This window comes from Triturus cristatus, chromosome 5_1 (genome assembly GCF_964204655.1).
Source record: "Triturus cristatus chromosome 5_1, aTriCri1.1, whole genome shotgun sequence".
In the NCBI taxonomy this organism is placed as follows: domain Eukaryota; kingdom Metazoa; phylum Chordata; class Amphibia; order Caudata; family Salamandridae; genus Triturus; species Triturus cristatus.
In genome coordinates, this window is record NC_140587.1 from 448,562,113 (window position 1) to 448,575,218 (window position 13,106).

Sequence of the window (13,106 nt, forward strand, 5' to 3'; positions counted from 1 at the left end):
GTGTCTATTACCCTTCCGGGACCACCTACACCCCACAAAGGAGACCCACACTGCCATAGAGACACATACAGATGCACATTCCCAGTACAGAACCACGCCCAGGGGCACGCACATATCAGTCACACACCCACGTTGGCTCTGCGTACGACAGCACAGTCCACTGCCCTTACGAATTGTGTGGGTGACGACAAAGCTACATGTCCAAGCTCTAACCCGCTACCTGCGGTGACATGTCTGCATCCGCTGTACAGAGCACAATGTAATGTTCTAGGGCCCGAAGCCCTCATGCATACAAGATGACAGGGACACACGCAGATATCATGTTGAACTGACTACCGGCACGTGAGCCTGGCCCCTTTATTGGCAGGGCCACATGTACAGTGACTCCTGTGCTGGATGTGTGTGGGGTGAGTATAAGCCAGCCCGCACGGAGTGCTTGGTGCTGGCAACAACTTGAACAGTGGACACTAGTGCAATGGAAACAGAAAACACCTGCATAACAGAGTCAACTGCTGAGCAACATAGAGGGAGCCGGAGCAAGTACAGAGGTCACCCAACATACAAACAGAAGACTGTATTGGTTTAAGTTTTTTTTAGGGTTGACAGGAAGAATGGCGCTCAAGCTTATTATGCATGTGTTAGCTATGCTACGTGTATGTACGGTGCTACCAGGTCGGGGGAAAAAACACCTTGAAACCCCCGTGGATATTTGAGTCCAGAAACCCACAAGTTCAAATGAGAGACAATGTCCCGGGCACACGTAATTGGGATCAATTGATCCCAATAATGTGTGCCCGGGACATTGTCTCTCATACAAACAGAAGTGTCTGTGAGTTTCAGGGTGCTGCTGTGTGGTCCCCAGAGCTGAGCGTGCTCATGTGAAGAAAATGTCTAGGATTGTGTCCCTTCTGGACATTCCTGATGCAACTGCAGTGGGGGGGTGTCACACCGGCATCATCTTCCTCATTGCACAGAGCTAGTGGCACCTGGAGTGCTGAGCAGGGGATCAGGCAGAAGATGGCATCCACAACAGGTGCGGGCAACTCTGTCAGTCTGCCAGTACGACTGTTTCGACACTGGCAGCTGGGTGTTGGAGTTGGTCCTGGCGGTGGTTGTGTGTGCCTACTACGGTGATGCGACGTCCGGTCTATTTGATGTGTGAGCCCTGGTGGGCCGCATTTGAGGACGGAGGCAGCGGACAGCGCAGGGCCACAGACACATGGTATTGATGACCCCAAGGCCATCACCTCAGAGGCCATCCAACATCTCAGAAGAAGGGGTTCCGGGCCTTACTAGCACAGAGTTAGTGGCCCCGGATGCACTGCGCATGGCACAGGCACCCTGCCATGGGACGGTGACTTGCGGTGCAGGCAGATGGGCCACACAAGCTGAGCGGGTCCTCATCAATGTCCGAGGTGTATGTGGCAGAGGGTTGCGGGTGACAGTGGAAGGTGTCCTCCAGGGCATGATGCAGAGGGTGGAAGTTGTCCGGAAGCAGCAAATGGAGGAGTGGAATGCCACGGCATCATTTTAGCCACAAAGTCAGTATCACCGACATGATGGCGACGACAACCCCAAGTCCATGGACTCAGTCGCCACCAAAGTTCAACCTGAAAGTGTCCATGGGTCTGGGGAACAGACTTAGTGGCAACGAGGCTGAAAGGGGATGCAGTTTGCGTTGAGGCCTGTACAATGACATCAAGTCAGCCATAAATAAATCAAAACTGAATTCAAATAGTGTGACCTACTCAACCGCAGTGGAGGACTGAGGCAGCGGTCAGCGCAGGCCAGACACGGTTCAGCGAGCTCCTCCTGGACTCTAACACACGACGTTGACATGTCATTTGGGGGTGACTTGTGGTTGACGGAGGCAAAAGCACCAGAGCCGAGCGGGAGTTCAGTCAGCAACGATGATGTGTCCTGCCTGGTACGGACTGGATTGGATTGGTGTGAGGCCTGCTGGACTGCTGTGTAGGCCGATGGCATAGTCATCAAGGGCCCACAGACACGTGTGGTTGGGATGCCAGGCACATACTTGGTGTCACCACATCCAAGGGAGTACAGTGATGTAAACTCTGCATTAATGTGCGTACTCGGACAATGTATGATCAAGACTCAGTCCCAAATGTGTGACCTACTCGCCCGCAGCATAGGCCGGAGGCAGCGGTAAGCAGGGGCCCACAGCCACGTGTCGTTGTCTTGCGATGCACAGAGTTAGTGACAGCAGGGCAGTTGTCGGTAGTGTTCGATCACCTCCGTAATGATGATCCTTTTACCCTCCGGACTGAAACGCATCATCCTCTTACACCTCTCCTTGCGTGCAATGATATGTACTCTGCCATTGACAAATCAAGACTCATTCCCACATGTGCGAATGACTCGAACGCAGCGTAGCCCGAGGGCAGTAGTCCGCGTGGGCCCACGGACACCTGTGGATGGACTGCTATGCACAGCCTTGGTAGCACCACATCGATGGGAGAATAGTGATATCAAATCTGTCATAATTGATGTTCTCTGCCATAGTGTAATCAAGACTCAGTTCCAAATGTGTGACCTACTTTTCCGCTGTGCATGCAGGTGGAGTACCTCAACGAGAAGAGAGTACAGCGGGCTGGTGGCGCGGAGGCCGTGATGGTTTCAGGAGGCTGCCAGGGTCGCGGCACTTTGGCTTGGAGCTTGCACCGGCATGTGGTGAGCCCTCATCGACACACCCTGGTGTCAGCAGGTGTGCATTGAGGCCTGGGTGCGCCGGGCCTGACAGGACTGATCGGGCCCTGCGGCCCGGGGTGCAGCAGGCGCACAGGAACACTGGCAACACCGCTCACGGAGACTGCGTCGGCCTCGTGGCGGGGGGAAGGGCACCTCCCTGGGAGAGTCGTTGGGCATTCCGGAAGAGGACCATGCCCAGAGCTAAGTGTTTTTTATTCACACTCCTAAGCGTGCCCAGCGTACGCCGAGCCAGCCCACTCCACACACCCTTACAGAGGGGGACATAACAAGCTACATTTCCGGGATCTTCTGGGGTGACATGGTTGCGTCCACTGCACTCCATACATCAGCGGTGTATGTCGACATGGATATGTGTGTGGTCTGCATACTGCAGTCTGGCCATTGCTTCGACTCCACACTTGGCATTGTGTACATTGTCATTCATCGGTCAGTTGCCTCCTTCGCACATGCCTTGTCCCCACCTCTTCCCACAATCTACTATCGTGTGGCTAGAGTGCCATGCAGTTGATGGCTTATGTGCATGGCTGGCCCAGGTTGCCAGAGTGAGTTGTGCTGTTGTGTCTGGTGGGTGGGCATGTTGTTTGGCATGGTGTATGTGAGTTTGTGACGTGTGCATTCCCAGTGTTGTGAGTTGCATGGTTGTGGAGTTGAGGTGTGTGGTGTGTTCATTTGGTACTTGCCAACGAGCAGCCCATTTACTTAGGTGCCAGCCAGGAAGCGCCGGGTGATGATGGGCTGTCGGGTGATGTAGGACTCATGCACTCGGAATGGGTGGTTGGCGTCGAGGTTGGTGGAGATTCCCAGGTGGTCCACTATTGCCTGCACAGTGATGGTATGCATGTGCTTTCGGCTGCGGATATTGTGTCCAGTGTCACCAGGGGGCACAAGTAGGACATGTGTGCATTCAATTGCCCCCGGACACGTAAGGGATTCCAGCTATGGCTTTGATGCCTTGCTTGGTGTACTGCTGTTCCTGCGCAGTGTGGGGGAAGGATAGATAGTGTGGTACCAAGCTGATGATGGCATCCAAGACAGTTGGGGGGGACTTGGATGTGGCTGGCTGTGAGACTCCTCGGACTCTGGCGGTTGTTGGTTGGCAGGTCCCAGAGGCCAACAGGTGTGGCACAGCCAGCAGCTTTGTCTGCAGAGGGATGTTGGTTGTCCACTGTGTTGGTACAGTCGGCCTGTGGGCAATGGTGGTCAGGATGCGTACGATGGTTGTCCTTTTGAGCCTGTGGTGGGCAATGACGTTCCCAGGTGTTGGGTCTGTGAGGTTGGTGCGTTTTCAGCAGGTTGCGGTCTTTGTCTGCGCTGCCTCAGTGTTGGTCCGGGCGGGGGATGGGGGGGAGGGGGCCTGGGGGTGGTGGTGGTGGGTGTTGTTGCCCTATTGGGGCTCCGGGCTGTATGTTCAGTTGCCTGGGTGCATCTGTTGTTCTTCATGTTTGGCTCTGGGCTGTGCTCCCTTGTCTGTTGCCGGTTGTTGTCCGACTTTGCACCAGGTCAGAGCAGGTGTTAATTTCCTGCTGCTAACGCGCCTTATCTCATGTTTTGTGATCTTATCGCCGTTGTGGCTGTTCGTTGAGAATGTTGTGGAGTGGTGTTGTCGCTGCTTTTTGCACGGCAAAGCCTACTCTGCATCTCATTAGCGATAGTTGCCAGGGTCATCTGTGGCGATGTTTTTTGCGGCTGCTATCGCAGGTAAACTGGTGCTAAGGGCTGTTAGCACCAGCTTGTGAATGGAGTGATACATTTATCGTGACTTTGGCTAGGCTAAAGTGCTGTTAACTTGGCGATAGCTCCTTGAGAACATGCACCATGGTCGTCTGAACTCGCTAAATATGACGATTGTTTTCTGGATGAGATTAAACTGGGATGATCTAAAAGAGCAATATATTGGCATAAAATGGTACAAATAATCGTTTATGATGATTGCTAAAAAAATCGACATGCCCATAAGGAGATTTTCAATGTTTACTGAGGAGAATTATGTGAGCATCACTAGTGAGGGGCTTTGGCTCCGCCATGTTTTGGAAGTCAGACCTACGTTTCAATTGGGCAGAAGTTGCTTGCTTCCGCAAAAGAAGTGCTTGCCCTCTGCAGCTGTGAACATTTTCTTTATTTATCCAGATGCCTTGAACATTCGGGAACACACACGACATTGCAATGCTATTTAAGTTTCATTGATAACTAGATCATTTTTGTTGTTATTCTCTGGTAGCAGCAGAGATAGGAGAAGGGCAGTCATTACCCTACATGGATTTTTATGTCTGGCTTAACAGTGCAACTGTTACCAGACCATTTAACCTTCACCATCGGTATTCTATAGTTCTTTGCCTCCACTCAAACCATGTCTATTCCCATGTGATTTACTTGTAATGCTTCACATTACCATGCGAAAACAAACAACAGGAGGGTACCCGTAAACCTGGTTGAGAGCTGGGTAAATAATATGTATAGTACAACAGTGTCTCAACAGGTATTAACATAAGACAGTTTTTACTTTCAAAAAGGCATGCACATAAATGTTGCAAAAAAGGAAGCAAGCAAGAATGGTTATAGGAATTGCATGCTAGGATCAATCTATATTTTGGTAGGCGAAACAACCCTGAATTGGGACAATATTGCGGCACTCAGCTACATTAAATGTATAATTAACCTGTATAAACTAGTGCACTAATAGTGCTCGTGGAGAAAAATAAACGGCGCAGGTGACCAGTGAAAATACTATATAAGTCGATAAAAAGGCGACGAAAAAATAGAACTCAAATGTCAATATATACAGAGGGCTTAGAGTGGTTCCCATATATTAGTAAATAGTTACGGATACGTTTTGTTGATCCACAAAAGTTGCGCCAAAAGTTGTGCTGAAGGGTCGACGGAGTTTCGACTTGTGTCGATTTCAAGTCATCATCAGAACCAGGTTGCTGAATTGGTAGGAGCGCAGTATGTGGATCTGGGAAGAAATTCCAACGAGGTCAAGGCGCTGAGTCACGCAGGGTAGGAAGGAGGGACGATACCGAGTGTAAAAGTTTTTGCAATTTAAATTTGCGTCCGTTCGGAAAATCCCAAGGGTTTAATCCTGTTGGTGCGTCGTGTGCAATTGGTAATTCGACATTCGAGGGCGGGAGCAGTTCCAATTGTACAAAGGTGAGGTCGCTTAGATAAATTGCAGATCCTCGAGTAGCCGTCTGAATGCCGCCAGTAGTCCGGGACTGGGAAAGAAGCTCGGAGGGTCCAGACCTTCTTTCCCTGTCCCGGACTGTTGAGACACTGTCACGCTATACTTATCACATAACCATGCAAAATTGCTTTGAAGACAGGCCTATGCAAATGCTTGTTTGATTTTCTCTTCAGATCATTTCCTGTGTGGGTGACATGTTTATGTATTGGGGGAGTTCAGTGACTCCAGAATTAGATAACTATGAGTTGTCAGCAGGCACTGGCACAAAATGATGATGGATATCATAGTTAACATGGCACCAAGGGTACGATTATTTTCTTGTTAGGGTCCACCATATTATGCTCTTCGTCTCCCACTCACCATCACACAGCGTTTGTGGCACAGGTTCTGTGTGATCTTGTTAGTGAACCTAGTGTCTCTGTGCCATCATGCCTTAGCACCAGTGTCCCAGTGTCAGTGCCCACTGTGGTGTCCGTGTCCCTCTGTCAGTGCTACATTGAACATGTCAGTGTCTCCATGTCATTTTCTGGGTCCTGATGTCAGTATCTCAATGCAAATGTGTCTTTGACAGTGCCCCTGTCTCAATGCCCCAGTGTCCAATGTCAGTTCCCTAATGTTGGTGTCCCTGTAGCAGCACCTAAAGTCAATGTTTTCATGTTGATGATCCCATAATAATGTCAGTATTTCAGTGTCAATGTCCTCATGCCCCAGTTTCGGTGTCCCACTTTCAGCCTCTCAATATCACTGTTTCCATGTCAATGTCAGTGTCTCACTGTCACAGTGAAAGTGAAAGTGTCCCTGCATCAGTGGCTCAGTCATTTCAGTTAGTGTCCCATGTCAGTATTTATCTGACAGTGTTTCAATGTCAGTGCCCCCAGGTAAGTGGCCCTTGGCCCCAGTGCCAGTTCCTTAGCATCAGTGTGTCAGCGTCTAACAAGTTCTTGACAGCAAAGACAGTGTTCCAATATCTTCATGTCAGTTCTGCTGTACATGTGATATTGTTATTGACTCGGTACCAGGGTTCCAGGATCAGTATCACTGCCACATCTCAATTTTAGTGTGTCCCTGTGTCACAATATTAGTATCAGTGTCCCGGTGTCAATGTGCCCATGTCTGAAGTAGTATCTTTAAACCCCAGTGTCAGTACCTCTGTTTCAGTGTTCTTGTATCAGTATCCAATTGTCAGCATTGCAGTGTTAGACCGGGCATCCTTGACGTGATTTACCCTGACTTTTTGAATCTACCTCCTGTATTTTTGACTGTGTGCTGGATTTCGTTTTTGCTTGTTTTGGTACTCTGGGCACTTTGTCACTGCTGATCATTGCCAAAGTGCAAGGGCTTCCTGTGTAAATTGTGATTATAATTTGTCATCCCAGATTGGCATATTTAATTTACTGATAAGTCCAGAGTAAATGCACTATGTGTGCCCAGGGTCTGTAAATCAAGTGCTACTAGTGGGCCTGCAGCACTGATTGTACAGCTGTGTCAGCACTGCCAGTTTGCAACTGCCCTGTCGACCTGCTGGCAAATGCACCCACTTGCCAGGCCCTAACCTTCCCTTTTCTTACATGTAAGTCACCCCTAAAGTAGGCCCAAGGTACCCCCATGGGAGGGTGCAGTGTATGTTAAAGGTAGGAGTTGTACTGATGTGTTTTACATGTCCTGATAGTGAAATACTGTGGATTTTGTTGTTCACTGTTGCAACGACTAGCTCTCCCATAAGCTATCATTGAAGCTGCTTTGTAACATTTTACAAGTGTAACTTTCAATTAGGAATAGCTAGGAATTGGATTTTAGGATCTCTGAACGCAGAATTTATTAACACAACTTTTAGTAAAGGTGTTTTTTTAATTGTGTGTTTGAAAATGCGACTTTTAGAAAGTGGACATTTTCTTGTTTAACCATCCTGTGTGCCTCTGCCTGCTTGTGGATTCACCTTCTGGTTTTAGACTGACAGGGGCTGTTTGTGCATTCCCTCCCGACATTCACACAAACGGAGCTGAGGTGTGCCGCATATATACTGATGGGCCATCCTGGGCTAGAGTGATGGAAGGAGTTGCCACTGACACCTAAATAGGCTGTGGCTGCTGTGCACAATGCTGTCTCCACCTTCTGTAGTGAAACTGGACCAGGGAGGACATAACTAGTTTTACTGAGCAAGAGTGACTTTCTGACCAAAGACTTCAAAGGTAAAAAGGGGTATACGCATTCAAACTGAAATCCCAGAATGTTAGATTACTTCTGAATTCAAGATGAACCTCTGCCAAAGAGAGAGCTGAGGAGCTGTAAGTAGGAGACTGCTCCTTTGCTGTGTTTGCTTTGCTGGGTTGGCCTGCAGTTGCTCTTCTGCCAAGGAGAGGACAAAGACTAGACTTTGCTGTGAAACCTGCTTGAGAAGAATCTCCAAGGGCTTGTCTATGCTTGCCTCTTGTTCTGAAGACTCAGGGACACAAAGACTTCACCTACAGCCTTCTTAAACTTCACTGCTGGGAGTTCTGACCTCCCTGGGAGTGCCTATTCCAGTTTTGGGCCCTTAGAGGTTGTCCCTACTGCAGAAAGCTGTAAAGAACCGAGGAAATCTACAAAATAGATGCTTTGCTCTTATTGCGGCTTAATGTTCTGACTCAGCACTGCCATGCAGGAAAATATTCCTGACACACAGCCTCATGTGGCCGAAGAAATCGATGCAGCACCTGCCCGCGGCCTAAGAAACCGCCGCACACCGACTCCAACACAGGCCCCTCTGTGCAGCTAAAATAATTGACGCATCACCGGTCAGAGGCTACAGAAATCCACGCAGCGCCCGTACAGCCTGATGTTTCTCATGCATCACACCTGTACTGCAAGTTTTTCCAATGCAACACCCGCAGACCAGAATCACCTGGGAAGTCACTTCCCCCTACAGGCCAGGTTCAACACATCACTTCTCCTACATGCAGCAGAAGTATTGCATCACCTCCCCAGGGATTCAGGAACTGACGCATCGCTGTATTTTTCAACGATTCCCCTATCTGCTGCTGTTTTGCCTTGTGGATTTTGATGCATTTGAGGTACTTTGTTTCTATGGACAGAATTGCTTGAAACCTTTTGAAAGTCATACTTTGAGTTGTGTATGTTGGATTTTTGTTGTTTTGGTCTTATTTGGTTTAGAAAAAGATACTTTGTTTTTCTAAACTGGTGTGGTGTTCATTTGTAGTGTTTTCACTGTGTTACTGTTTGTGCTATGTACTAATACTTCACACATTGCCTATGAGATAAGCCTGTCTGCCCGTGCCAAACTATCAAGGAGGTGAACAGGGGTTATCTAGGGGTATCTAAGTGTGTGACTCCCTTATCCTGACTAGAGGACGGGTCCCTACTTGGACAGGGTGCAAGCAGCTGCCAATTAGAGACCCCCATTTCTAACATGCAGTGTTGAGGGTTGTCAGTTCCTATTGGAGTAGGATCAGTGCTGATTTGCATATGACTGATCTCTGTCTGAAGTGACATAATGGGAACAAAATGATTGACTGGAATCTAGCATGAGTGAATGCCAGTGGCTGTGCAACTTTCAAACATTCCACCTATCATATTTGTGTTTTTTCAGTGTGATGCCCTGCGACGGGTATGCCCAGACGTGGGTTCCATGCTCACTGTGACACAAGTCTCAAGCTATACATCACTCAAGCGGGTCAGTATGCCGAAACTGGTTTGGAGTTGCTTGTGTTCCCATTCAGAGGGGACCTGGACCGGCACTTTAGGCAGGCCGTAACTATCGAGTGGCAGCTGCTATTTACCTGTTGTGGTGGGGAGGGGCTAGGGGATAGGGAGGGTTGTAAATGGAGAAAAAAAAAACACTTACCTTCAGGGCCGCCTGGCCGGCTGCCGCTTTTCGGTCCGCTCTCTGCTACCTCTCAATCCTGGAAGCAGGAACAGGAAGCACCCAGGCTCCTGACTCCCCTAGCCAATCACAATGCTGCAATGCAGCACTGTGATTGGTCTCAACGCCGTGGATTGGCGCTCAAGCAGGGAATGGGAGCCTGGGACATGTTATTCACCCAGGCTGTAATACTGCCAGTGTGCAGAACATGCAAAGTGCGCATGACGGTTTGGCATTGCACACCTTGGAGTGGGCAAACCACTCCTCCCCTGCCCTGCTCCTGCAGCCCTGCCCCGCCACGCACCAGGAAATAAAAACGAAAATGATAATAACACTAGTTATTATCATTTTAGTTTTCTTTAACTACTGCTCCCAGAGCAGTGGGGCGACGCTCCCCTGCCTTAGCGGAGGAGCCGCCACTGTACCTATCTCCTCAGCTTCCTGTTCCTGATATTCTCTTCACAGCACCAACATGCCATCAGTGACATCACAGGTGCTTCACATGGGCTGACTCAAGAATCTTCTGCATAACACCTGCAACGTGCACATCAGGAAATAAAGAAATATTGAAACACTGGGAAATGCAACCCTGGCTCTGTAGCAAGTCCAAGCTGCCATAAAGGCTGAGACACACAATAAGCGCATCAGCATTACTCTGCCTCTGACAGTTACTTCCATGCAGGCACTAGAATCATTACCCTTTCAAGAAGCCAATATATTTGAAATGTACAACACCACACTTAGTCGCCAAACTACAAAAACAGAGGCTAAAAAGTCTAGTAGGAGCTTGGGGGGGCTAGACGCTATTCTTCCTTTGTGCACAGTGTATCCTGGGAGCAAGAACCCCCAGAGGATATTCCGGAATGTGAGTAACATTTTATTGCACTCAGTAGTGTAGTAGTACAGTGATGGAAGATGCCTATTCATATGGATGCAAGACGTTTTTCTTATTTTTTATTTCTTTGTGCAAAAAATGTAGTCAGCCGCTTTACATTAAAAATCCAAATCCAAACAACTTAAAACAATAATAACAAGTGGGCACGTTGCCCTGCTTCTAAATGATCTATAAGTGTATTCATCATGCAGTGTCCCCAGTGACGGCCCGTGTAGGGCGTTTTACCGGGGCGGTGACGTGGCGCAGAGGAGGGGCAGGGTGGGGGGTTGCAAAATGCGGAAACCGGACGATTTCAGGTAAGTTACGAAAAAAATTAATAAAACGAATTTCGTTGCGCGCGCTGCATCGCATTTGGCAATGCAGCGTGCGCAACGAAATTCGTGTTATGCATTTTTTTCATAACTTACCTGAACTCGGCCGTATGCTGCATTTTGCAACCCCCCACCCTGCCCCTCCTCTGCGCCACGTCACCGCCCCGGTAAAACGCCCTACACGGGCCGTCACTGAGTGTCCCCTTGTTTAATTTAAGATGGCGGAAGACTTATGAACAGCAGGCTACAAATATGGCGTATATTATCAAGGAATATTACAACTTGTGCACATATTTATATAGCTCCCCCTCGCAAACATGCATTTAATTAGTTATTCACTGTCAGAATTTGGTGGGAATTAATGTGTTTTTTCCAAGTATTTAATCCTCAAACCATCCAGGAAACAGTAATTTGCTCTTCAGGACAACTATGCAGAAGTAGAACTTTTGGTCTCATGAGTGAAGCTGGCTCGTCTTATTGTGATGGATCCAAGATGCGTCTTATTGCAATAGATGCAAAACGCATCTTGTTGTGATGGTTACAAGATGTATCTTATTGTGATGGATCCTAGATGCGTCCTACTGCGATGGATCCAATACGCGTCTTATTGTGATGGATCCAAGTTGCATATTATTGCGATGGATCCAAGTTGCATCTTATTGTGATGGATCCAAGTTTTGTATTATTGCGATGGATCCAAGATGCATCTTATTGTGATGGATACAAGACGCATCTTATTGTGATGGATCCAAGATGTGTCTTATTGTGATGGATCCAAGACGTTTCTTATTGTGATGGATCCTAGTAGCTAGCACTAGGCGTAACAGTGGAATCAGGGTGTAGAGTAAGATCCTCTCTCTACTCCACCTGTGCTGCCCTGGCCATCAAGTGCCACAATTGGAGAAGGAATTAATTCTCAACTTTGTTGTTAAGTATTTCCTCAGAGCTTGAGCCTTGATGCGCGTGCCCATGGTCTTCTCCAAAATCTACCACAAGAGCCTGCTCTGCTGTGATGCTCACAGACTGCATGTCCTCCATTTGCCTCTGCACCTTGCGCAGCGTTGGTCGGCCAAGCTATATTTCTTTGTATGTTGGACTCAGAGGGAAAGCATTCTGCAAAGCCTCTATGTGACTCCTGGAAGCTGGCATCGCCAGGTGAGCAGGCTGAGGGCAACAGAAGAATCTGTATATGGAGACAGAACTCTGCGGACAAAGGTGGGAGAGGAGGAGAAGCTACGACAACAAGATAGAAGAGCGAGGGCATTCTGGAGAATCAGGGGAATGGAGGGTTTGTCTGCTCAGGAAAGTCTGAAGAACGAGCAGGGACAGCAAAAGCTGAAACTATGAGACAGAAGTAGTGCTTAAGTCAATGCAGTTAGCACATGGCGACCACATATCGGGGCAGGTCGACGCACCATGCTGGAGGGCCTGTAGAACAGAAGGACATGTACTGCATGCACTGGGAGCAGATAAATTGGACTCAGGTCTTGGTTCCCTCTGTAAAATAAAGTATATACGCTGATCCACTTAGTGTGATATGCTATTAGCATTGCTAAGTGCGAGAAGGGGCGTAGCCGCAAGTGCTTAAAGGAAGTCACTTCCGTATCTCAACAATAGCTTTAAATAGAATTGTAGGCTTTTCATCAAAGTGAAAACATTATAGGATAAAGTATTCAACCAGAAACAGAACACCAGGTACAGTGATATAGAATCCAATTGAAAACGCCCTGTAGGGTAAAAACCACTCTGATTAACATGTAATTTGATATTTGCACTGTAATAATGAATGTGTGACTATGCATAATTAGCATGCTTGTATGCATTGACATACTCTGTGTGCGTGGGAGCGAATATGTAAAGAGATTCGTGAAATCCACAATACACAGGTTCAAAAACACCAGTTATCTATACCAAAGTCCTATCAATGCACCATGCGGTACCCTTTAACAAAGTCCTGTTGCACATGGCACTTGGGAGAATATAAGGTTGCTTGAGGGGTTGCAGAGTTTACACAGCTAGAAAACGGACGCTCAAACGCACAAATATATGTCAGGGACTAGGGGCTGCAGAGAATTTAATATCCGTGTCGTCTGCTGATGTTGTGGTTGTAATCTGAAAACCATGTCCAAA